Here is a 26,219-nt window from a genome sequence, read left to right as displayed (position 1 = left end):
ATAGACATATAGCTTACATGCATAGAAGTAGACATTAGTCAATATGAGAACAACCTTTCATTAGACACCATGAACCTATACTACCTTGTGAGTATCCATAATGTGTAAGTGTTTGTATATTGGTAAACATGATCACATAATGGATATAAAATACATATTGAGGAATCCACCCTCTTAGGACCACAATTCACAACCAAGCATAGACAATACAACATATAATAGCATAGGAGAGAAGAAACATCACATTACTTTCAAGACACCTCACCTTAGCTATTCACGCATTCATATAGGGGTATATAGGTAAGGGATTATTAACCATGAAAACTCATAAATGGAAGAACCAAAACCTATCCCTACCATAGTTATACACATTCTTATACAATAGACATACAACCTAGATCACAACTATAATAGGAGACTAGGCATAGACTTCATATTCGGTGATCATCACCATCACACATTAATATCACAATTGCCTTTAAGGACATGATCAAATAAAATATATATTGTCAATAGAGTAAACACAACCACTATAAGTGGACCATACCACACAATGCCATACAAGACTTCATAACCTATTAATACTATAAGAAATGTAAAGGAGATAGGCAAATTTACCAATTTCTCATCCTTGTATCATCATTGATCAATAATTCTTTTTCATCATCAATAAAATATAAGGAAGTAGATATAAATATTATTTACATAAAAAAAAATCCTACATTCATGTACTATAAAGTAAAGATTACAGTGACTACACAACATTTGTCAATTGCGAAGATGTAGAGCATATAGATCACTCACCAACATCCCTAGAATTAATCATCAATAGTAGTTCATCAACAATAGACATGTCGGTCAGTAGCTAATGAGATGTAAATCTAAGCTAAATCATGCTTCATCCACCCTAGAAATGATGTCACATTATGTACATAACGTTATAAATCCATAACCTAGAAGGACCTAGATCAATCCTTACCAATTCTATTATATCAATTCACATTGAATCAATTATACCTAATTTATCATCACATTAAAATGTAGGTAGTACCTAAAACAATTCATCATGATCGAGTCACATAACAACCATTCTAGCATCAAGATCACAAGATACTGCATTATAAACTATCCTTATTCAAACCTTCAAACATTCATTCTAATAAATAAATCATCAACATCTCACCATAAATACACATAGTAGGCTGTATATATAAGCATATAAATGTCATTGAAACACAATTCGATTTACATAAGATCAAAATCACAAAGCCCATATATGGCTAAAATGAGAGTTTGAAGAGAACATGGGCTAAACATGCAATTGGATTGAAATTCACGTTACAATCATCATATTAATATCAATTCGTCATGAAGAATCCTTTGAAAATATTTTGAGAAAGAACCATAGCTATATTGATGAAAGAGAAGTTTGATCAAATTTTTATCTTTGAAAACATTTAGAAGAACTCTCTAGATGGAAGATTAACTAGAGATGAAGGATTACCATACCTCATTGTAGAATAAAACCACTGAAAATTGATGAATAACCAATCTCCAAGCTATTCTTGAGCTTCATCTCCAATGGAGGTTTCTAGAGAGGATATTTTTGGGAGAGGGAAGTCTAATTTTAAAATTTAGGATTCGTAATGGCTGGTCATGTTTTTGATCATCTAAATACACCCAAAAATAAAAAAATAAACCAACTAGGGTCAGGTTAGCACGTGTGGTGAATGTCTCGTTCACCCCTTAAATGAAACAGCGTGCAGGGCATTTGTTGCAGAAAACATCAACGAGAGCAGCCGACAGAGTGTCGTCTGGTCGATGAGCCGTCCTGCTGCTCAATCGTTTGCAAATTAAACTCCTTCATGGAGGGCTGAGATCACACATCCAAGTGATGAGTGACGCCTCCAATCGACAGGGCATCCATTAAGACAAGGGGTGTCGATTGAGGGCTTGTCACTTGACACTGCCAAGGTAGTGTCTCGACAGCCTTTGGGTCCTCATTGAGGGCCTCTTGCAGGGCCCTTCAGTAGTCATACACAGGCGTTACCAACATAAATATAAAACTTTAGAATTAAAGGACTTCCAACATCAGTTTCACCAAAAACAAATACTCGCAACACGTCCAAACATGATAGGAACACACATGTCATACATGCACATCTCAAGGGCTAACAGTCGAACGTCTTCGACGTTTAACATCTAAACTTCATGAAACTTCACATATTTCCTATAAATATAATTATTTCTCATATAAGGACTTCATATGGCAATGAAACATATATAAGCACAAAAAAACAATTAAGGCCTATTAATAAGTAGTCGTCAAATGTCTTGGTCGTCCCATGATGTTTGATTTCCAAATGACTTCAAATCACTCATCCATACTTTAAAAGAGATAATGAACATTTTAACAAGTTTATAGGCAATGGGAGTCTCTATACACCATAACTTATTTTTGGGGTGTCACAACTATATTTTGAATTGACACCATGACTCTACCCTACCCATAGATATGCATGAAGTGTGTGTGTGTACATTAGTCAACATGATCTTATAATGGATATAAAATAATTTTGAGAAATCCACCCTCTGAAGATCACGACACATGTACAACATTCATCAAGTCTCAATTAATACACACATATTGAGTATTTAAGGACTATAGACTACACACACTCCCTAGAAATAGAAGACTCCTAATATTCTTTAATCACAAATTCATATAGCGGTTTCTTAGGTAGTGGTCATGCTAAAAGACTATTTATCATCAATAGCCATATAGAACACACCTAACCCTAACATGATTATCACATACCGGAAACATCATCCACAAAATTATGTCATGCAACTAGTGTGGAAAACTATACATGTAACTTCACATAACCTCAATTCACTTAAATCGTGATACTAGATTCAAGGGTTACACTAATCAACATCATAACATGAAATCATCATATCAATTCATCTTGCATATAATGCCTTCAAGGACACGATCATGACATATACGAATATAAACTGATATAAACAACGCCACCATAAGTGGACCATACCAATCAACACAATTCAATATGTATACTATGCTAAATAGAGTAAAATAGGTCAAGTTACAAAATTTCCAAGCTAATGATCATATGTGATCAATTTTCCAACATTTCATAAGCCATTGACATTAAGGAATATAGAACTAAGCAATTCATTAAAATTTAAACATAATATAATCATCAAATCCTCAAGATCACAAGACCCAAAAGAATCATAATTTGAAGGATTAAAGAGATCCTAGGTTCTTCAAGGAATTTGATTGAAAATCATATTTAAACCATATATTAATCACATATTCACCATTAAAATGCGTTTGAAATTAACCCATGGCTAGATTAAAAGATATGATTTTTTACTTAGAATCATGTTTGAAAAAACACTGAATAGCTCGTTAGATGAAAGGTTATCTAAGGATGAAGGATTGCTGTAACTTCTACATGAGAAGCACACGGGAAATTGGAGAAGAAACCAAAAATATCAAACCTCGAGGTTGAACTTGAATTTTTGTCTCCAATGGAGGTTTGAGAGAATTTTGAAGAGAAGAGAGTTTTGGGATTTTGAAATCTATTTTGGTGTTGGTATTTTGACTTGGGAAAGGTGTTGAATAGGACATAACAACAATTTATAACCTACTCCCACTGTTACCAAAACATCCCCATACATATTTGTTCTTTTAGACATGTAAAACCGGACATTAAAATGACGCATTTGAATCTAGGAAGTGGCTGTGTGTCACGGAGGTTGCCCTAAGTTTGCCTCACCATATTTTTGAGGCACTGATCCTTGTGTGGGTCACGCGACGCACATGCTGTTTAAGTTCCAGACAAGCGATGTGTGAGAGGCTCCGAATCTTCATGTTGCACGTTACCTAGGGTAGCTTCCTTATCCAACGTTTCGGTCCTTCTCGAGGACTCTTAGGGTAATTCTCGGGGAATGGTAACAAAATTTTTTGACACTTCACATGTCTATTAAGATATTAGGGTCACCTCTATTATTTTTAGACTACAAAAACTACATAAAAACAAGGAAAACATACAAGGAGACACTAGCACGTAAAATACTAGTTTTCTGACATCTTGGTCGCCCTTTGATGTTTGACACTGTTACAAGATTTAAAGTAATTTATTTACATTTTATTAACCTTTAAAGCACATGTGAGGCTCTAGATAAACATAGTTCATTCTGTAGGTCTTGACAATATCCCCCATTTGGGAACATTCGTCCTCAAATGGCACTTGAAACTTTTAAAACACACTCACGAACTCAAGGAACCACATATAAGCCTACAACATTTAACATTTTATCACATAATATTGAGTGCACAAAACGTACAAGGAACACCAATGTAACACCCAAAAATGAACTAGAACTTCGTGTTGTTTCTTCAGTTAATTTTCTAATAAAATGAGTTACATTAGAGTCCATAGGAAGTGTGTGAAGTTTGGAGATCAGACGTCCAAGAACGTCCATGATGTTCAGAAGTTATGCTTTAATTACTGTTTGTGTGTTCTCAAGTGTTTGAGTATGTTTTATGTGTTCGTTTTGCTTGAAAGTGGTGTGAGATTTTACTACGACCTAGACGACTATGTTTAGTGGTTGAATTTCCGAAAACGACCACACCTAGGACCTTCAAGGGTCCCTAGAGAAGGGCCCAAGACTAGAACCCAAGGCTGCCTAGGTAATGTCCACCAATGAGACCAATCGACAACCACTGGTCCAACAAATGGCCCGTCGAATTGGTACGTCGATTGGACTTGAAGATCAGCATGTTTTGAGAGTCTCAAACCAAACCAACGACCACCATCAATGGAACATTGATGGACAAATGGTCCGTTGGTTGGAGCCGTCTGTGAGCTGCAAGTAAGCTATCAAAAAAAATTGTTTTAGCTTGGGGTGTTTTTGAAATTCAACCCAAGTCTTTTATTAACCTTGAGTGATATTTTTAGGGTCTTTTAGGTATATTAAAGTTTTTAAACCCTAATACCTTATTTTAGACTTCATTTCATAAAACCCAAAACCTCTCTCTCTTAAAACTCTCTCTAAAACTCCGTAGAAGCAAGAATTCAGGAAAGAGCTTGGTCAGTTTTTGATGGTCGAGTTCTTCATTAAAATCATTGTGGTTTCTTCTATTTGAGATATGGTATCCATCCTTGAACTCTCTTCCATTCAAGGAGTGCACTTCCAATGGATTTTCAAAAAGGGTTTTGAACCCTAGTTTCTTCTATCTTCCACTTCAAAATATGGGTCTTGCATGAAAACATTTTAAATAGTACAAATATGATATTCTAATGTTATTTGGTGATTTTAATGCTAAAACATATATGAAGACATGTCAAAGTTTTTTTGAATCAAATTTTGGCTTAAGGAATGGGTTAAATGAGCATGGTTTTGCAATCTTTGAGCTTTAGTTTCCTTGTGTTGTTATTGTTGTTTAGATACTGCCCTAAGGTCTACTTTTTGATGAATTGCTAAGTAAATTTTAAATAGGTGTGAAGGCTTTGGAAGAATGGTAAGTTGGTTTCACTATTAACTCTCATAATAAATTGCTCTTGAGTAGTATGGTCCACCTTCTTGATGGTAGTGTTTACTTTAATTGAATGAATTTGAAGTTACTTGTGAGTTGTGAAAGAGGCCATGAAGGCATATTTCGGAAGTAACATAATTGTGATGTTATTCTTCTTAATGCGACTTGTGACGTTTATTATGATAAGTATGGTAGAGATTATGTCTTAATGAATTAATGACTAAGTGAAGAATGTTAGTATGTAATGTGATGAATGAAGGTCTAAGCATGTATAGAATTAAATGTAAATTGAATGATGCATATGTGCAAGGTTTGTTGACATATACACACACACTTACACTTGAATGAATGAATGAATCTAAGTTAAGTTGAAAGGGGAGTTTTGGGGTTACGTGTTGAGATGAAGTGTTTAGGACCAACCTCACTACATCCGAGAGCTTTCTAAGGTAGGTCAGAGGATGAATGCATTTCGTGAGTTGACATGTGGTTTTCACTAGTTATGCTTAATCCATAGTGTATATTGTTTAGAACTCGTTGGGAGTTATGTCTAGCACCGACAGGATATGGGCAAGGGGTGGTTACACTTCATGAGTTTAGATGTTGTATTCAAATGTATCTCTTGAGATGACTACTCTTCATTAGTAGAGATTGTGTTACTTAGTAGCAATCTCCTTATCCCTTAACTATGCACCCTCATAGGTGTAGCTAATGGTAAGCCATGTGAAAGCTAAAAGAAAGACCTCACTAGAGGAAAGTGGGGGTACCCTTATTTCATAAAAGAACTACAGGGATTCCATGTTTATCTATCATGGTCCATGTAGGTTAAGCTACCCCCCACAAAAGTGATGAAAATACTAAGTATTCTAAAAGAGTGCACTACTTAGGGTAGGTAGTGGAATGAGACACTATCTATTCATTGCACTAGGTAGACATTCTGAAAAGGGAGTCTTCGTGAATATTATAATAATTGAAATTACTAAGTCTTCTAAAGGGTGCACGACTTAGGTAGGGTGTGGAATGAGATGCCATTTTATCATTGCACTAGGTAGGCATTCCAAAAGGAAAATCTATGTTAGTCATATTTGAATTCCGAAAGGAATGTCTTGGTGTGTTGTTTGGGTGTTCTTCTAATGTCTTGTCATTAAGTGGGGACTTGTTCTCCCGAGGTTAGTAAGCATAGAAGGGTTAGTCTTGGGATCACCTAGGTGTGTATTGAAAGAGCTGTATGTGCGTTTGTTTCATGTCTTACCTTGATGAGTCTTAGTATAACCTTTGCTAGGGAAACTCCTACGGAAATCAATTCACTTCCTCTTTGTTTGACCTTGGAAGTTCACTAGTTTGGAGTTTTTTGGTTTACTGTAATGTTACAGAAGTTTATTGTAAATTTTTGAAATCTTATTGTAAAGTGTGTCTTTTTTTGAAAATTCTAGAAATTCTTTTTTAAGTGTTAAATGATGATTCTTATGTTGTTTTACTCTTATAGTCAATGAAAATTTTACTTATTTGGCTTGAAAGCTTATATTACTAAAATGTCCCTTTTTGCATGTTTTTGCATATGACATACTTAGTACATTATTTGTACTAACTCCATACTTTTCTATACTCCATAAGTATAGGCTTGGAAGCAAGGAGGAGTCTGGAAGGCGAAGCTTGGGAAATCTACTCTCTCAAGATTTGGTATGTCCTCATATATTCGAGGACATAGTCTATGTTTCTTGGATTTGTTTTTAAGACTTGTCATGTATTTTCCTTCAAATGTAAAGGTCCGTGTCCCTAATATATTATGTCGTGTCTTTATGTTTGACTTATGACGTTAAGATTTTCTTAATATTTATGAAAGAGTTCCTTTTTATATAAAATATCGGGAAAATTTTTTATTTCGCACTACTTTTCATGTCTTATGTAATGAACAATAGTTAAAGGGCTTGTACAAGACCCCAAACGGTCAAGTACGCATTATGACAAACCAAGTGTTCTCCCGAACTTCTAGGGGGTACTTGTGGGTTTTGACAACCAACTTCGTACCATCATACAATTAAGGCAACATAATCAATCATGGATTACTCTTACAATTTCTTTCCATGCTTACATGATTATTCATACACATTGCCACTTGGGGGAAATACCTTCCCCAAATTTAGGCATGATCATTATCTCATAATAAATTTAGGCTTACAATGGATTTTTAATGCACACATAGGCATAATCCACACCTCAATTCATGAGAAATTAACCAATTCACTTAGTTGCACAAAAATCATTAATCATTTAGATCAAATACAATCTTATAGTCTAGACATCATACCATTAAGGTGATATATGATATTACCATGTTCAAGTTTTGTTCAAGGAGGAACTACCTTCTCCTAGTTGTGTCACAACATATACACATGGCATCATAAGGCTTCAAGAAAGCAATGCACAAGGGTCAATTCATTTTGAGGATTTCTTTACTCCAAACAACAGTATGCTCATACTCTCTTTATTATGAAGTAAATATTCCATCTCACACCACACACATCACAAGAATAGGAAGTTATTTCATACCATTTAAGTTTTCAAGCATAACACTAGATTTCATAAAAATGCATTATTTAGGAAAATTGTTGCAATTCATAGGCACGCATAAGTTACATTGGCTAGACATATCATCACTTCTCAAGAGTGAGCCTACATATGGACACTTCCCAAATCATAAAAGTCACACATTTTTAAAGGGACTCATCATTTCTTATTTAAAAAAAACTTAACACCTCACTATTGGGCCAAAATACCCTCACATCAAAAGTGTTATTAAGCATATTCATATAGTCAACTCATGAAGTTAAATGCACATTTATCAAAATACCTTTTTCATTCAATCTGAATTCTTCAAAACATGCATAACATAGTGTAATTTAAGACATGCATTATGTATTGGGAACATGAAACTTATACTCATATGCAAGACTCCCATCATGAACAAGCTACTTAGGAACTCTTTGGTTTCAAGCTTGAGTGGGAATAGAAGGAAACGATAGGAAAATCTACAACCTTACTACTCAATAACCATCCCCCACTTAGACTAAACCCATTAAATAGGAACTTATCTCAACTTTGACGGAACTTGTACTTACTAAAATTTCTATTCAAGAACAACATCCACCTATTGGATCAAGCTTATGCTATCTTTTCTTAATATCACCTTCTTCCATCTCTCAAGAAGGAACCATTTCCCTCTCGTTATCTACTCATACTCAACTAGGTGAGGATTTCAGGAGATCACAATTGAGTTGCTAACTTACTCCACTCCATATTTATCACTCAAAGTGATCCTTACCCTAGGGAAATTCTAGGTACTCAAATAGGACCATTAAGACCATTTATAACCTTACCATATAGGCACATTAAACCTAATAAATATATATAACCTCATGCCCTTATCCCCCAAGGTCAAGGCAAGTAAAGATCAAACATACACACTTCGGACCTTTGGTGGAAACTTCCAACCAACCATGCCTAGGTGCAATCTAAGCACATCCTTGAATGGCCATACTAAAGATTAATCTTAAAAGTCAACTAATCATTTCAAAGTAGGTCAACATCAATTCTCTCCTTCTCTTTTTTAAGGATTAAGGGGTATATACTACCCTCATAGTAACTTTTAGAGCAAAGCATAATTCCAAATTTTGAATAAAATCCCTTCTTCTTTTCTCCCACTCTTAGGATAGGTTTATATATGGACTACACAGTTAGTCATATGGTTTATCCCATTTACTATATTTCACAATCACATTACAAGGTTCATCACCCATATTCTATCCTTAGAAACAAGTCTATACACAAAGATCCCAATCCACACAAAGGACAACTCATAAATCATCACACATATATAAGGGAAACTTTCATACCTCTCTATTTACAACCTTTCTCAAAAATATTTCAAGCCTATTTCAGAACATTACACTACAATCATAAATAGCCATAAAACAACATATGATTCCAAAATGAACTCCATTCAACTATAACAACCCTTAACAAGCTATCACCATATCATACATAAATTCTCAACTTATAACCTCAATCCTCATAAATCACATATGTCCATGGGTGGCATGACCAAAAAAATTCCAATTTCACCTTCACATAGACTCATTAAACCATAAAACTATATTAATAATCAAAACTCGCCTTTTCTCCCTCAAGATTTGAGACATCATCCTTTCTAAGAAATCACATATAATAGACGACCGGGAAAGGAAACATAAGAGAGAAATCATATAGAGCTAAATCTATTGCACGACATAAGAGTAGTGAAGAAAGTTAAACTTCTATTGTCCTATAGCCTCTCGCTCATAGGTGTGTCACTACTCACACCAATGGACAAGACACTACTAGACGTGGCATTAAAAGACTTTTGCTCTGATACAGAGTTTGTAACAACCCGAGAATACCCCCTAAGATTTAGAGCCTCTTAAGTCACCACACAGCGTCATCGACCTCTTGGAGGTCTAAGAAAAGTCTCTTAGCATTCATTAATCTCATAATAATAAAAATAGCGGAAAATTTGAAACGTTTGATAGCACGTCATATTCTAGAACATCACTATATATATAAAAAAAATATAGTAAGTAGATAATTAGACTCTAAGTCTCTTTTGCCATCATAGACTCAATATCAATAGAGTAGAATGGGTACACAACCCTTAACAATATAAAATAATATCTAAATTATCACCCAAATTGAATAAGAACCAAAGGGAAATCCTAGAATCATAATGATCCCTTTTCCTTGAACTTGGAAGATATATCAAAGCTCTTCACTTAGGAGACATCCTCTAGCCATCACCACCTACACTTTGTGTCAAAAGATGAAGAAGAATGGTATTAGTACAAAATTGCACAATGTATGACAACCATGCAAAAATATGCATTTAAAGAGAAAATTTAGTTAGAAATCATGCATCATGTCTTTTAGTAAACTTCATCAACATTGGCACAGTAACTAAAATATAGTTCACATATATCATATTCACATGTACATAACTCATAAAATACTTGAAGCCACTTTTGCACATTTAAGGCACATTCAAGAAGGCACAACTTACACATAAGGACCATCACCCAAGACAAACCCCAAGTCACACTAGTTCAATGTAAAAGTAGCATCCCATAATACTACTCATATAAACTTATCATAAGAAGTCACACTTGACTTAGGCACATCACATTCAATAACATACGAAACATGCATATAACCTTACACATGAGATAAACATACTTCTTTAATGGTCAAAAAAGAACTGTTTTATTAATTACATGTTATTCATAACTCTTTTAGTTCATATCATAGGTAAACCACCCTCAAAACCACTTCATAAGCTTGTGTGTACAAAGTACTCATGGAATTCCATATCCCCACATATACCAAGCAAACCCATCTAGAAGGCATAAGTGTAGTTCACATGCATAATCATAACTCATGTCTTGACATAAATAAAGTCAACCTTGACATGCATTCATGCTAATAATACATAGACATAATCATTATTCATAAATAAACCTTGTCATAACTTCCATTATAGTCCACTTGTGCAATGTGTAAGTAGGGTCCATAGTCTTACCTACACTGAGTAGTCTTTCATCGGATCATGATAATCAGTCATAATCTTACCTTAATTCATTTATTAATTATTGGGATGCTCAGACATAATCGACATAGACCATGTGAGCTACATGGAATTCGGTGTCGACAAACCCACACTTAAAAAAGGCGTTCTACTTGCCAAGGTAGAACCTAAATAATAGAAATCCAGGTGGATTCACAAGGTATGTCCTACAGGGGCAAGTAGTTTAAGGGATAGTGAGATTGCTTCTAGAAACCGACCTATTTCATAAGCGGGAATGCTTCCTTCTCATGAGTAATTCACCTTTAATGACCTGGCCTATTACATTAGCGCGATGGTCTTGTCCTCATTGTATATATCCACTTGTGTTAAGCTAAATCTTTAAGTGTTTATTATTCATTTACTTCATGATAATAGGATTTAGGGACTTTCTCCCTCAGACATCAAAGCTCAAAAGTTTCTAGCATGAGAATTGTACTTTTATCATAGAACCTATATCATATGAGAATGTCCTTTCACATAATTCTACATTCATTCAATCATGTGGGTGTTCATACATGTGAGAAAAACTATTGCATATCACCTCTAGAAAACACAAGTTCATAATTCATTTATCATATATTACATGCATTAGTGATAGATAATGGTGCGTATAAGAACTATACTTTCAATGACACAATAAGTCTACACTACTAATATATATGCATGAAGTGTGTGTGTATATTGGTCAAAATGATAAAATAATGGATATAACATAACATTTAGGAATCCACCATCAAAATATCAAAACACATGTACAACATTTCTCAAGTCTCAAGTCATACACACATATTGAGTATTAAGGACTATAGACTACTGTAACGCCCCAAAATGAACTAAGGTGAACTAGATCCTCGTGAGTGTTTCTTAAGTTAATTTTTTTAAAAAAATGAGTAACATTAGTGTTCTTAGTCAGTGTGTGAAGTTTGGTTAAGTTTGGAGGTAAAATTCCAGGAACACCCATGACGTTCGGAATGTGTGCCTAAGATAGCGCTTGTGTGTCTTGATCTGTTTGAGTGAGTTTTATCTGTTCGTTTTAATCCAAATTTATGTGGGATATTCCTAAGACTAGATGAATTAATTTAGGGGTTTAAATTCCAGGAACAACCCCACCTAGGACCAACAAGGGGCCCTAAAGATTTGCTGAATACTTGGACCCAAAACTACCTAGGCAGTGTCCACCAATGAAACCAAACGACGGCCAGTAGGTCAACAAACGGCCTATCGTCTAGGTCCGTTGATTGGAACTGCAATGTAGGTTAAACAGGATTTAAATGGAGCTATGTATAAACCCATGAGACCCCACCAACTGTCCATTGATGGACAGACGGTCCGTTGGTTAGGTCTTGTCTGTGAGGCCTGCAAAAGCTTTAAAGGGGCTGCCTTTGCTTGGGGTGTTTGGTAAATTCAGACCAAGTATTTTATGACCATAGGACGTTTATTTTAGGGTTTATTAGATATATTAAAGTGTTTCAAACTCTAATACCTCATTTTAGACTCCTCTTCCAAAAACCCAAAACCCCGCTCCCTTAGAATTCTCTCTCAAGTCTCTTTGGAAGCTAGAAGTCAAGAAGTGATAGCAGGTCTGTTTATATTCGTTTATTCGTCAAAAATTATTTGTATTTCTTCAATTTGAGGTATGGTATCCATCCTTGAACTCTCTTCCATTCATGGAGTCCCTTGCAATGAATTTTCAAAAAGGGTTTTCAACCCTAGTTTCTTCTATCTTCAAATCTAAATATGGATCTTGCATGGAAATGTTTTAAAGGACATAATAATGGTATTTATAATGTTATTTGATTATTTTAAGGTTAAAAACTTGAATGAAATCATGTTAAATATTTCATCAAATTTTTAATTAAGAAATGGGTTAAATGAGCATGAATTGGTAGTCTTTGAGCCTAGGATTATTTTTGTTGTCGTTGTTATTTAGATACAGCCCAAAGGTCTTTATTATGATGAAATATTGAGTAAAATGTTATAGGTTATGAAATCTTGGATTAAAGGGTAAGTTGGTTATGTTTTTTAGCTTTAATTTTGAAATGCTCTTCAGTGGTATGGTCCACCTTCTTGGTGGCGGTGTTTACTTGAATTCTACAAATGTGAAGTTACTTGATTATTGTGAATGAGTTCGTGAAGGTTTGTTGTGTTAAATAATATGATGATAAGGTTATTCTTGTTAAATGTGTCTTATGAAGCTATTATGTGAAGTAGACTAGAGTGTATGCTTAAATGAATTTATATTTGTTATTTGTTTTATGAAGATTGTTATGAGAAGTGTTCATGAATTATGTCTAAAGGCCTTATATAATTATGTGAAGTATGTATAGTGTATGATGTGATGAATGAAGGTCTAAGAATGTATAGAAGTTAAACGTAAATATAATGAAGCTTATATGCAAGGTGTGCTCACTTGTACACACACTCACACTTGAATGAATGGATGAAGCTATGTTAAGTCTTAAAGGGGAGTTTTGGGGTGAACACTCTTCGTGAGTTGAGATGATGTGTTTAGATTCAACCCCACTACATCCCATGAGCTTTATAAGATAGGTTGGAGGATGAATGCCCTTCTTGAGTTGAGATGTGGTGTTCACTAGTTATCCATAACCGATAGATTATAATGATAAGAATCATGGGAAGTGATACCAAGCACCAAGAGGGTATGAAGAAGAGGTGGTTACACTTCGTGAGTTGATATGTTGTATTCAAATATACCTATTGAGATAAGTACTCCTTGTTAGTAGAGAATGAGTTACTTAGTAGCAATATCCTTATCCCTTAGCTATGCGCCCGCATAGGCGTAGCTATTGTGCAAGCCATGTAAAAGCAAAGAGAATGACCTCATTCTAGGCAAGTGAGGATCCCTCATCCGATAGGGGTTAATATTGGGATTCCACGTCTAGCTACCATGGTCTATGTCGGTTAAGCTAACTCCCACAAAAGAAGTGAATGTTCTAAGTCTTCTAATGGAGTGTTCTACCTATGGTAAGTATTGGAATGGGACTCTAGTTATCCATTGCACTAGGTAGGATTCCAAAAGGGGAGTCTTTGTGAGTCTTATTTGAATTGAATTAACTATGTATCCTAAAAGAACGTACTAGTTAGGGTAGGTTGTGGTATGGGACTCTATCGATCCATTGCGCTAGGTAGAACCTTCTGAAAAAGGAGTCTTGATGCCAAGTCTTCCAAAAGAATGAACTACTTAGGGAATATGGTGGTATGGGACGCCTTCTACTCATTGCACTAAGTAGGAATTTCGAAAGGGAATTCTTAGTGTGTTGTTTGGTGTTCTTCTATTGTATTACGATTGAGTGGGTGTTTGTTCTCCCACAGTGAGTATGTTGAAAAGGGAGGTAATCTTGAGGGTCGCTTTGATGTGTATTGAAGAAGGCATACTTTGGAAGTTCACTACTTTGGAGTGTTATAATTCATTTTAAAAGTGAATGAGCTCATGGTAATTTTTGAAAGATTACTGCAATTTCCTTGCTTTGGTTTAAAATTTTTGGAATCCTTATCGAATTGTTAAATGATGTTTCTTATGTTGTTTACTTCTAAACTTTTAAATATTTTACTTAATTGGCATGAAATGTTACTTTACTATAATGTCCCTTTTCACATATTTTTGCATATGTCGTACTTAGAACATTGTATTGTACTAACCCCATACTTTTCTATACTATGCATAGGTTTTGAAAGCAAGGTTGAAGTATAAAAGGAAAGCTTGAGAAAGTTCCTCTCAAGACAGTGTGTCCTCATATATCTGAGGGCATAATTCCTATCTTATTAGTTTTCTTATGTTAAGACATATTATGTATCTCTTTCAAATGTAAAGGGCCTAGTCCCTTAGTTTATTATGTCGTGTCTTAAGTTAGCTTGTTGCGATGAGATTTTCTAAATATTTATAAAGAATTCCTTTTTATATTAATTGTCGTGAAATTTTTTAATTCCGCATTACTTTTCATGTCATATGTAATGAGCGATAGTTAAAGGGCTTGTACAGGACCCCAAAAGGTCAAGTACACCCGGTTACGATCCAAGAGTTCTCCATAACTTCTAGGGGGTATATTCGGGTCGTGACAGACTTGATATTAGAGCATAAGGTTATGGGAAATAGTTTAGGGTCTAAAAAGTCTCACAAGCTACGTCTATAAGTATCTTGGTCATTGGTGTCAGTCGCGACACATCCATGAACAAGAGTCTATCATATGATTGAGTTTCATTTAGTTCATTTCTCTTGAATCGTGCCACAGAACTTAACTCCATAAGGCCTCTATCTCTCTTTTGTTCCCTTGTCCGGTGGTCTTCTATGTGTGATTGCTTGGAAGGGGAGATATTGCTATGTTTGAGGGATAGAAAAGGTGAGTTTTGATGTTATGATGATTTTGTGGCTAGAAGAGTAGATATGAAGGTAAGTTTTGAAAATTGTGATGTTATGCTATTTATGGCTAGGTGTGATGTATGAGATTGAAAGTGCTGTAATTAGAAACTTTATGGTGATGTAGTCCTAAGCATGGTAAGAATTGTAATGATTGAATAAAGTGCCTATGAGAGCAAATGGGTTATCTTGCGATTATGTTTAATGATGTTAGAAATGCTTTAAGGTGTAAATTTGAGAAATTTTCAAAGAATGTTGAGATTTTGTAGGAGTAGAGGGTAACCCCCTTGTGGTTAATGTTTGATTAGTTTTTTTTGTGATTTGGTTGAGGTTTTTATGTAGTATTACACTAAGGAGGAAATGTGGTATAATTACGTAGTAAGGGAGTTTTGTTTCATGTACTTGAGTTAAGTGATGCCTAAGAATTGAATGAAGTGATGTTTAAGAGAGTTTGTCTAGGCTTCAATCCTAAGAGTAAAGTGTTATGGTTAACTTTTAAGGTAGATTTTAGTCTTGAAGTGCATGAGTAGACGGTGGTGTGAGTCCTTACCTTGTGAGATGCATAATTGTGCTTTGAAGTATGAGACTTTGAATATGGTTTTACCCTAAGTGGGGGTGAATGAGTTGAGTAGAATTGCATGTAGTGTAACTTACCAATTCTCTTTGGAGTAAGTTAGTATGGTCTTGTCTCTCATATTGTCATGTCATCTTGTTAAGTTTCTTGAAAGGTGCATTATGGAAATTTTTAAGCATGTGATAAAGAGAAGTTTTGAGGTCACTATAAAGGAGTCCAAATTTTCTAGAAAATTGTTTTTCATAAATTATGATTTCAATTTGTTATGAAATTAGTTTATATACTTTTATAATTCATATGATCATATCATCTTGATGAATTGCTCAAAGAATGAAATTTTGAATTTTTTAAGCATGTTGGCAGTGAATACTGTAAATGCTCTTAGTGGGAATTCTCATTTTTGAAAAAACAAATTGCTTTTGACTTGAATTGAAGTTTAAATGTGTGTAAAAATGTGGTATATGAGCATTTTTAATGTTGTAGAAGGTAGTTCCTCCATAAGTGAAGGATAAGAGGAGATTTTGAAATGTGAAAGTTTTTCGTAAATGCTAGTGCGGCAAAGTTTTTGAAAGTGTGATATTGTGATCCTTGATAGTTGATGCTTTGATTTTGAGTGTTTCTATCATGATTTTAATGATTTATGTGATTCTAAGTGAGTCCTTGTTTGTCTTAATGTTTTAGTGTCATTCGAGGACGAATGTTGTTCTAAGTGTGGGAGGAATATAACGTCCAAAAACGAACTAAGGTGAACTAGAGCCTCGTGAGTGTTTCTTGATTAAATTTCTTTTAAAATGAGTTACATTAGTGTTATTAGGCAGTGTTTGAAGTTTGGTTAAGTTTGGAGGTCAAACGTCCAAGAACGTCCATGACGTTTGGAAGGTGTGCCTTAGATAACACTTTTGTGTCTTGATGTGTCTGAATTAGTTTTATGTGTTCGTTGTAATAAAAAATGATGTGGGACGTTCCTAAGGTCTATATGACTTATTCTACGGGTTTAAAGTCTTGCACGACCCCACCTAGGACCCACAAAGGGTCCTAGAGAAGGGCCAAAGATATGGACCCAAAGCTGCCTAGGTAGTGTCCACCAACGAGACCAAACGACGGCCAGTGGGTAACAAAACAGCCCTTCGTCTTGGTCCATTGATTTTACCTGCAAGTTAGATTGTACAGTATCCAAATGGAGCTATGTATCAACCCACGAGACCACGCCAACGGTCGGTTTATGGAAAGATGGTCCGTTGGTTAGGTCTCGTCTGTGAGGCCTGCAAAAGCTGTAAAGGAGCTGCCTTTGCTTGGTGTGTTTGGTAAATTAAACAAATGTCTTCCATTACCCTAGGAAGTTTATTTTAGGGTTTATTAGATATATTAAAGTGTTTCAAACCCTAATACCTCATTTTAGACTCCTCTTCAAATAACCCAAAACCAACTTCCCTTAGAATTCCCTTTCAAATCACTTTGGAAGCTACAAGTCAAGAAGTGCCAGGAGAGATGTTGATGGTTGTTTATTCATCAAAAATACTTGGTATTTCTTCAATGATAAGTATGGTATCCATCCTTGAACTCCCTTCCATTAAAGGATTCCCTTCCAATGGATTTTCAAAAAGGGTTTTCAACCATAGTTTCTTTTATCTTCAAATCTAAATATGGGTCTTGCATGAAAACTTTTTAAATGACTTAATATTGGTATATATAATGTTAGTTGATGATTTCAAAGTTTAAACTTCAATGAAATCATGTTAAAGATTTAAAATGAGCATGAATTGGTAGTCATTGAGTGTTACATTCTTATGGTTTTCATTGATATTTAGCTACTGCCCAAAGTGTTTTATGATGATGAAATATTTAGTAATACATTATAGGTGACGAAAGCTTGGAATAAAAGGTATGTTGGTTATGTTGTTTAGAATTATCTTTAAATGCCCTTGAGTGGTATGGTCCACCCTCTTGGTGGCGGTATATACTTGAATTTTATGAATGTGAAGTTACTTGTTTATTGTGAAAAAGGTCGTGAAGGCTTCTTATGTTATGTAAGATGATGATAAGGTTATTGTTGTTAAATGTGTCTTATTAAGCTATTATGTGATGTAGACTAGAGTGTATGCTTAACTGAAGTTATTCTTGTTATTTGTTTTATGAAGCTTGTTATGAAAAGTATGCTAAGGAATATATCTAAAGGACTTGTTTGATTATGTGAAGTATTTAAAGTGTGTAATGTGATGAATAAAGGTCTAAGCATATATAGAAGTTAAATGTAAATTGAATGAAGCTTATGTGCAAGGTGTACTTACATGTACACACACACTCACACTTGAATGAATGAATAAAGCTAAGTTTATTCATAAAGGGGAGTTTTTGGGTGAACACTCTTCGGCAGTTGAGATGAAGTGTTTTGTAGAAACCTCACTACATCCCATGAGCTTTATAAGATAGGTTAGAGGATGAATGTCCTTCGTGAGTTGAGATGTGGTGTTCACTATTTATCATTAACCTATAGTTTATAATGTTTAGAATCTGTGGGAAGTTACGCCTAGAACTGAGAGGATATTAAGAAGACGTGGTTACACTTCGTGAGTTAAGATGTAGTATTTAAATGTACCTGTTGAATGAGTTCTCCTAGTTAGTAGAGAATGAGTTACTTAGTAACAATCTCCTTATCATTTAACTATGCGCCCGCATAGGTGTAATGTTTGGGAAAGCCATGTAAATGCTAAGAATATGACCTCATTCTAGGCAAGTAAGGATCCCTCGTCCGATAGGGTTTAATATCAGGATTCCATGTCTATCTCTCACGGTCTATGTCGATTAAGCTAACTTCCACAAAAGAAGTGAATATGCTAAGTCTTCTAAAAGAGTGTTCTACTTAGGGTAGGTAGTGGAATGGAATGCTATTTATCCATTGCACTAGGGAGGCATTCCGAAAGGGGAGTATTGTTGAGTCTTATTTGAATTGAATGAACTAAGTCTACTAATAGAATGTACTTCTTAGGGTAGGTGGTGGTATGGGACGCTTTCTATCCATTTCACTAGGTAGGACCTTCCGAAAGAGGATTCTTGGTGCCAAGTCTTCTAAAAGAATTTACTACTTAGGGTAGGTGGTGGTATGGGACGCCTTCTACTAATTAAACTAAGTAGGCATTCAGAAAGAGAATTCTTGGGGTGTCGTTGGGTGTTCTTCTATTGTATTGCCATTGAGTGGGTGCTGGTTCTCCAGAGGTGAGTATGCCAAAAAGGGAGGTAGTCTATAGGGTCACTTTGGTATGTATTGAAGGATACTTCCTTAATGTCTTACCTTAGTGAATCTTAGGATGACCTTGGAAAGGGAAAACCCGACGGAAATGATATTCATTTCTCATCAGCAATACATTGGAAGTTCACTACTTTGGAATTTTCTTATTCACTGTAAAGGTCAATGAGTTAACTGTAATTTTGGAAAGGTTACTGTAATTTGCTTCTTTGGTTTAAAATTTTTGGAATCCTTATCTAAGTGTTAAATGATGTTTCTTATGTTGTTTTACTTCTAACTTTTTTATGGTTTACTTAATTGGCATGAAATGTTATTTTACTAAAATGTCCCTTTTTACATGTTTTTGCATATGCCATACTTAGTACATTGTTTGGAACTAACCCCATACTTTTCTATACAATGTAAGTATAGGTTTTGGAAGCAAGGTTGAAGTCTAGAAGGCAAAGCTTGGGAAAGTTCCTCTCAAGACAAAGTGTGTCCTCATATATCCGAGGGAATAATTCCTATCTTCTTAGTTTCCTTATGTTAAGACTTATTATGTATCTCTTTCAAATGTACAGGGCCTAGTCCCTTAGTTTATTATGTCCTGTCTTAAGTTAGCATGTGACGATGAGATTTTCTTAGTATTTAGAAACAATTCCTTTTTATAGTAATTGTCATGATATGTTTTAATTCCGCACTACTTTTCATGTCTTATGTAACGAACAATAGTTAAAGGGCTTGTACAAGACCCCAAAGGGTCAAGTACGCCAGTTCACGAACCGAGAGTTCTCCCTAACTTCTAGGGGGTACTTTCGGGTGGTGACAACTACACACACTCACGATACATCATAGAAGAAAAGAATATCTTCAACGTTAGAATAGAATACTCCTAACATTCTCTGATCTCACATTCATGTAGGGGTTTCTTAGGTAAGGGTCATGCTTCAAGACTATTAATCATCATATGCCATATAGACCACACCTAACCCTTACATTATCATAACATATACAAAACATCATCCACACACCTAGGTCATGCAACTAGTGTGGAAAACTATACATGTAACTGCACATTACATCAATTCACTTATTATATAATACTAGAATATAATCAAGGGTTGCACCAATAAGCATCATAACATTAAATCATCATATCAATTCATCTTTCATCTAATGCCCTCAAGCCCATGATCATCACATATAAGAATATACTAGAATGTAAACACCTTCACAATAAGTGCACCATACCAATCAACACAATTCAATATCCATACTAAGCTAAACATTATAAAACAGGTCAACGTACCAAATCTCATAGCTAATCATCATCCTTGATCCATTTAAGAAAAAATCATAATCAGTTAGCGTAAAGTAATATAGAACTAAGCAATTCAGTACAATCTAAACATAATATAATCATCATATAATCAAGATCACAAGACCCATAAAATATCATAATTTGAAGGATTTAGGAGATCATGGGTTTTTCATGGAATTGGATCGAAAAGCATGGTTAAACCATAGATTAATCACATATTCACCATTAGAATGCTTTTGAAGTCACTTTTACAATGAAACCATGGCTACATTGAATCATAACTTGAGCTTTTGTCTCCAGTTGAAATTTTAGAGAATTTGGAAGAGAAGCGAGTTGTGGCATTTTTATTTCTCTTTGGGTATTGGGGTTTTGACTTTAAAAAGGGGTTAAAAAGGAAATAAAAATAATCTATAACTGAATCCTAAAGTTAACAAACACCCCCATACTTATCTTGACTTTTAGACATGCCAAACATGACTTTAAAGCGACGAAACCGAATCTTGGAAGTGGTTGCATATCATGGAGGCAACTCTTAATGTGGCCTCACAAGAATTATGAGGTAGTGATCCTTGTGCTGGTCACGCGACGCACATCCAATTTAAGTGTCAGGCGCGCGACATGTGAGAGGCTCAAAATATTGGTGTTGCACTCTACCCTTGGCAGCTTCCTTGTCCAAGTCTTCGGTCCCCCTCGAGGACCCTTAGTTTGGTCCTCTGGGAGTCGTACCAAAATATTTTGACCCTTAACATGTCTATTAAGATACCAAGGTCACCTCTACTATTTTTAGACTCCAAACACCACATAAAAACAAGGCAAACATAGAAGGACACACTAGCACGCAAAAGAATAGTTTTGGGGCGTCCTAGTCTTCCTTTGACTTTTGACTCCCAAACTCTTTAAAAAGACTATAAAAAGATGTAAAATAATTTATGTACATGTTATTAACCTTTAAAGCACTTATGAGGCTCTAGTTAATCTTAGTTCATTTAGAGGGTCTTGCAATCTAACACCTACATAAACATGTTTAGTGTTGAAATGTCTAGGTACGACTCCCCAAAGACAACCTAATGGGTCCTTTATAAGGACCCAAACCTAGGCAAGAAACTTTCAAAAAGGTGTCCAACCAACGACCACAAAACCACATTCAGTCGTTTAATCGATGCCCCGTCTATTACGGGAGTCTCTCCACACCTAGTTGTGGGATATTAGCCCCCAAATGTTGAATCCCTGACCAAAACGATGCCCTAGAAGGACGCCCAATCGATCAAACGGAGGCACTTAGTTTTGCAACTATCATTTGGGCCTACAATTTTGTATAGGTCTCGTCCATGTTGGGGGTACTTTGGGAAATTCAGCAAATGTCCGAATTAAGTCCTAGACGGTCATTGTGGGTCATTTTTTGTATATTAAATTATTTAAGACTTTGAAACCTAGACTTAGTCGAAATTATTCAAAATCAAACAATAAGATCAAAAGAACTTCTCTCTAGAAACTATTGGACCTTGAACTCAAGTTGAAACTAGGATTGGAGTTTTTCATTGATTTCTCAATAAAATTTGTTTGATTTCTTCAATTAAGGTATGGTGATTTCATCCTTGATTATTATCTCATTCAATAAGCTATTCCAAAGGCTTTTAAAAGTTCTTCAAAAAACCTTGAAATCCTATTTTTGAATTATAAGCATGGGTTCTTACATGAAAAGGTTTAATTCAATATTTTATGGAGTAATTGATGTTAATTGGTGGTTTAGATCAGAATTTCCATGAACCCATGTAGTCCTTGAATTCCTATTTTTTGGGCTATAAAGTGGGTTAATTGATTATTGCTTACATGTGTAGATTGTATTGGGATATTAAATTTTTTATTAATCCATGTTAGAATTGTTAGCTTGCTTTATAATGTTTATATCCATAATTAGTAATGTTGGATCATTGATATGGATTAATTGATGGCGTAGTCTTGTGTATATTATCATTGTTAAGAATCTCTAATTGTGTGGATTGATTGGACAGCATAAGTAATGGTGATAATGTCTATGGGAAGGTGGTGAGGTATCCTAATTCTTTTGTATACTATAGAATTGATATTGAATAGTGGTTTATTGGTATGGTCCACTTATGGTGGTGGTGTTGAATTGTCATATATGTAATGAACATGGCCTTGTCAGCGTTATTATGTGAATTATTGTATCATCATGTTATACCTTATATAGATGAACAATGTGAGGGATATTATTGTGTATATCCATGTGTGAGGTGAGAGTATGATCCCTCTAAATGATGGTATGATGAGGTTCTATTTGTATTGGTAGATTTAGGTCCCTTTTCTTGATACACGAAATCTTATAGATTGTGATCTCTTCACTTTGTAGGTTTAGACACCCTTGACATATATGTGTATCAATAAATTAAAGAATGATGTCTTAGGATAGGGAGAACTAAAGTAGGTTACCTACTATGAAAGACTTATATCGAACCATGAATATGAGAAGAAGGTTAAAAGTGAGCTATCCATGGAAATAGTATTATGAGTTGGTAGGACTTATTATTGGTACATCCTATAATAAACCTAGGGAATGAATTATTCTATGATAATAAAGCCTAAGCACCGAGAGGATATGATTTTGGTAATAGCTCTAATTAAGAATGTGACTAGAATACAATGAATCCCTTGACATACCTTAACCATGTGCCAACATGGGATGAGTCTTAGTTCTACCCTTGGCAAGTAGAATACCTTCCACGTTGTGGGGTTCTTATGACACTGGATTCCATATCAAGCTAGTATTGTCTATGTCAGTTAATGCCTAATTTAATCATATAGGATGTACATTATATTATTGGATAGGTTCTACAACATGTAGGTACTGGCACGGGAAGCTATCCAAACATTTCACGAGTACGCCTTAAAGATTTTAGGATGAGTTTCCTAGGTCCTCCAAGACCATTATGTGAAGTCCTCTAATTGTTTAATTGTCTCTTAAATGTATTATGAAATGATGTTGACATAGTTAAATCATTTTAAATAGAAAGGGTCTTATCTTGGGAAGCTTTGAGGATTACTTAGGTAGGCTTGAAGAGGGTGTGTTGGAAGTGTCTTCATATCTTGCGTAGACGATGCTTAGAGTAACCATAGGTGGAGATTCTAAATAATGAAAATGGAATATTCTTACTTTGGGTAGTCTTGACGATCACTTAGATGTGTGTGAAGGGGTTCTATGGGGGGCTGCTTCATATCTTACTCAGGTGGGTCTTATGATAACCTTTGGTAGTATGTCTATATGATTATATGGACTCTAAGTGATTATGGTTGAAAATTGTGGATTACTTGAATATGTATTATATATGAATATTGACTTTAAGATGGTTCCTGTAATTGTTTTATGAGTTCTCTATCAAAAGAGCATCAAAAGTATGTTTTAAAGTAAATGTGTGTTTTTGCATGTTTTTCTTGCATGTTCACAATACTAGTGCATTTAATGTGCTATTTCCATATGTTTCTCTATTTTTATTACTGTAGGTGGCAATGGAGGATTTTCTTAGAAGTTGAAAATCTTGGGAAATAGCATTCTCTTAAGCCTTGCATCTCCTCACATGTTCGAGGACATGGTTTATGTTTTGGTTTCCTTTTCTAAATTACTTAATTATAGACTATAGTTTATTTTTGAATTGATGTAAGGGCTGTGACCCTATGAGATAATATATGTTTGAGATGGCTATGAAGAGACTTCTCTCTTTCTTATTTTATGTAAAGATTTCGACTATTGTTTGGAAAAGTTTTAATTCCACACTACTTTTCATATATATGCAATGAAAGATGTCTACGGGCTTGTATAAGACCTATAAGAGGTCGAATACCCCGTGTAACTTCTAGGGTGTACCCTTGGGTCGTTACAGGTTTCTTAAAACTTGGGTTTCTTTTTTATGCTTACTCTATGTGAATATTGGTTTACTTGATAAAAAATATGTCTTTAACTAAAATGTCCTTTTATTAATGTTTTAATGATTTTTGTTAATAGAGTTATACTTAGTGAGTGTGATGTCACTTTTCAAGGATTCTTGGGATTTGCTTCTCCAAGTTGGTGAATTTTCATGTCCGAGGACAAGACCCTTATGTTCTAGCTTTTTAGTTCCTTGCTTATGTTAAATATATTGTTGTATTTCCTATTTTTAGACTCCTTATTCATGTAAGAGATAAGTTCTAAATTTCTACACTTCTATGTTTAGATAGCATGTTATGACGAATTTAGTTTCTATTTTCATATATGAAGCAAAGTTGAACTTCGAAATTAAATGTCCTAATTTTTCCGCATTTTTATTATATGATACATTCTATGACAAATGAAAAGGGCTTAAGACCTATTCAGTATGGAGGATGCCGGTCACGACTAGGAGGTGCTCTCCATTCATGACAAACTTTATTTCAGAGAATGAGGTTGACAATAATATAAGATTGATGTCACAAATAACACATCGAGTAAAGTCTTGTTCATGGCTGTCAAGTGAGCCACACTTATGAATGAGAGAGTATGAGATTCTTAGGAACCTTCACTCTCTTGTTATTCATTATTCATTCCTAAGAATTACCTCTATATAGTCCTTTCTTCTAATCCTATTCTAGTGCTTATAGGAAATGAACATAAGAAGGACTAATGCTAGTAGGGCCAAGGAAGAGAATGTGAATCAGGCGGTTCCCCTTCAAACTCCTCAAAACCCTCATGTTCCTATTGAAGAAAGGGTTATGTTTATTGTTGAGATAAGGGCAACTATTCATAGATTTATTCAAGTGTTAGCAACTCAAGTTTCTAGGAATACTAGGGTGCAAATGAACCCCAATGCTAACAATACTGCTTCTAGGATTGGGATTTCACAACGATGATTCCCAAAATTTGTTTGGTTTCAAAATTGAGGAGGTTGTGTCAGGGTTCAAGGTGATAGATGCTATGGTGTGCCTTCTCAAGAATAGGCGGAACTAGCCTCTTATTTACTCAGGTATGTGGCTTAAGATTGGTATGAACAATGGAAGGAGGAGAGTCCTGTTAGAGAAGGTGTTGTTAGTTGGGCATCATTTATGACAACTTTCCTTGTTAGGTTCTGCCCCTTGTAATTAAGGGAGAGGAAAATGCAAGAATTTATCCACCTTCATCAGGGGGGTATAATTTTCAATAAGTATAGACTAAAGTTAACTCAACTATCCAAACATGCTCCTACTATAGTGGGGTATTCTAGAGCTAAGAGAAATAAATTTGTTATGGGGATATTCAACCTTATGGTCAATGAATGTAGGTTGAATATGTTGATTCATAGCATGGACATCTCTCTTCTCATGGTTAATGCAGAACAAATAGTTGAGTAAAAACTTAAGCAAGTTTGTAGGGAGTAGAAGATTACAAGGGCCGAAGATGGAAATTCTTCCAAGGATGGATTTTAGGTTCAAGATAAGCCAAGGTTAAAGAAGAGTTTTTCAAAGAAAAGCCCTCCTAACACTCAAAGGGTCAACAAATGTAAAAT

This window comes from Solanum pennellii, chromosome 9 (assembly GCF_001406875.1).
Source record: "Solanum pennellii chromosome 9, SPENNV200".
NCBI classification, from domain to species: Eukaryota; Viridiplantae; Streptophyta; class Magnoliopsida; order Solanales; family Solanaceae; genus Solanum; species Solanum pennellii.
The sequence above is the reverse complement of the archived record's forward strand: the minus strand, read 5'-3'. Positions refer to the sequence as shown.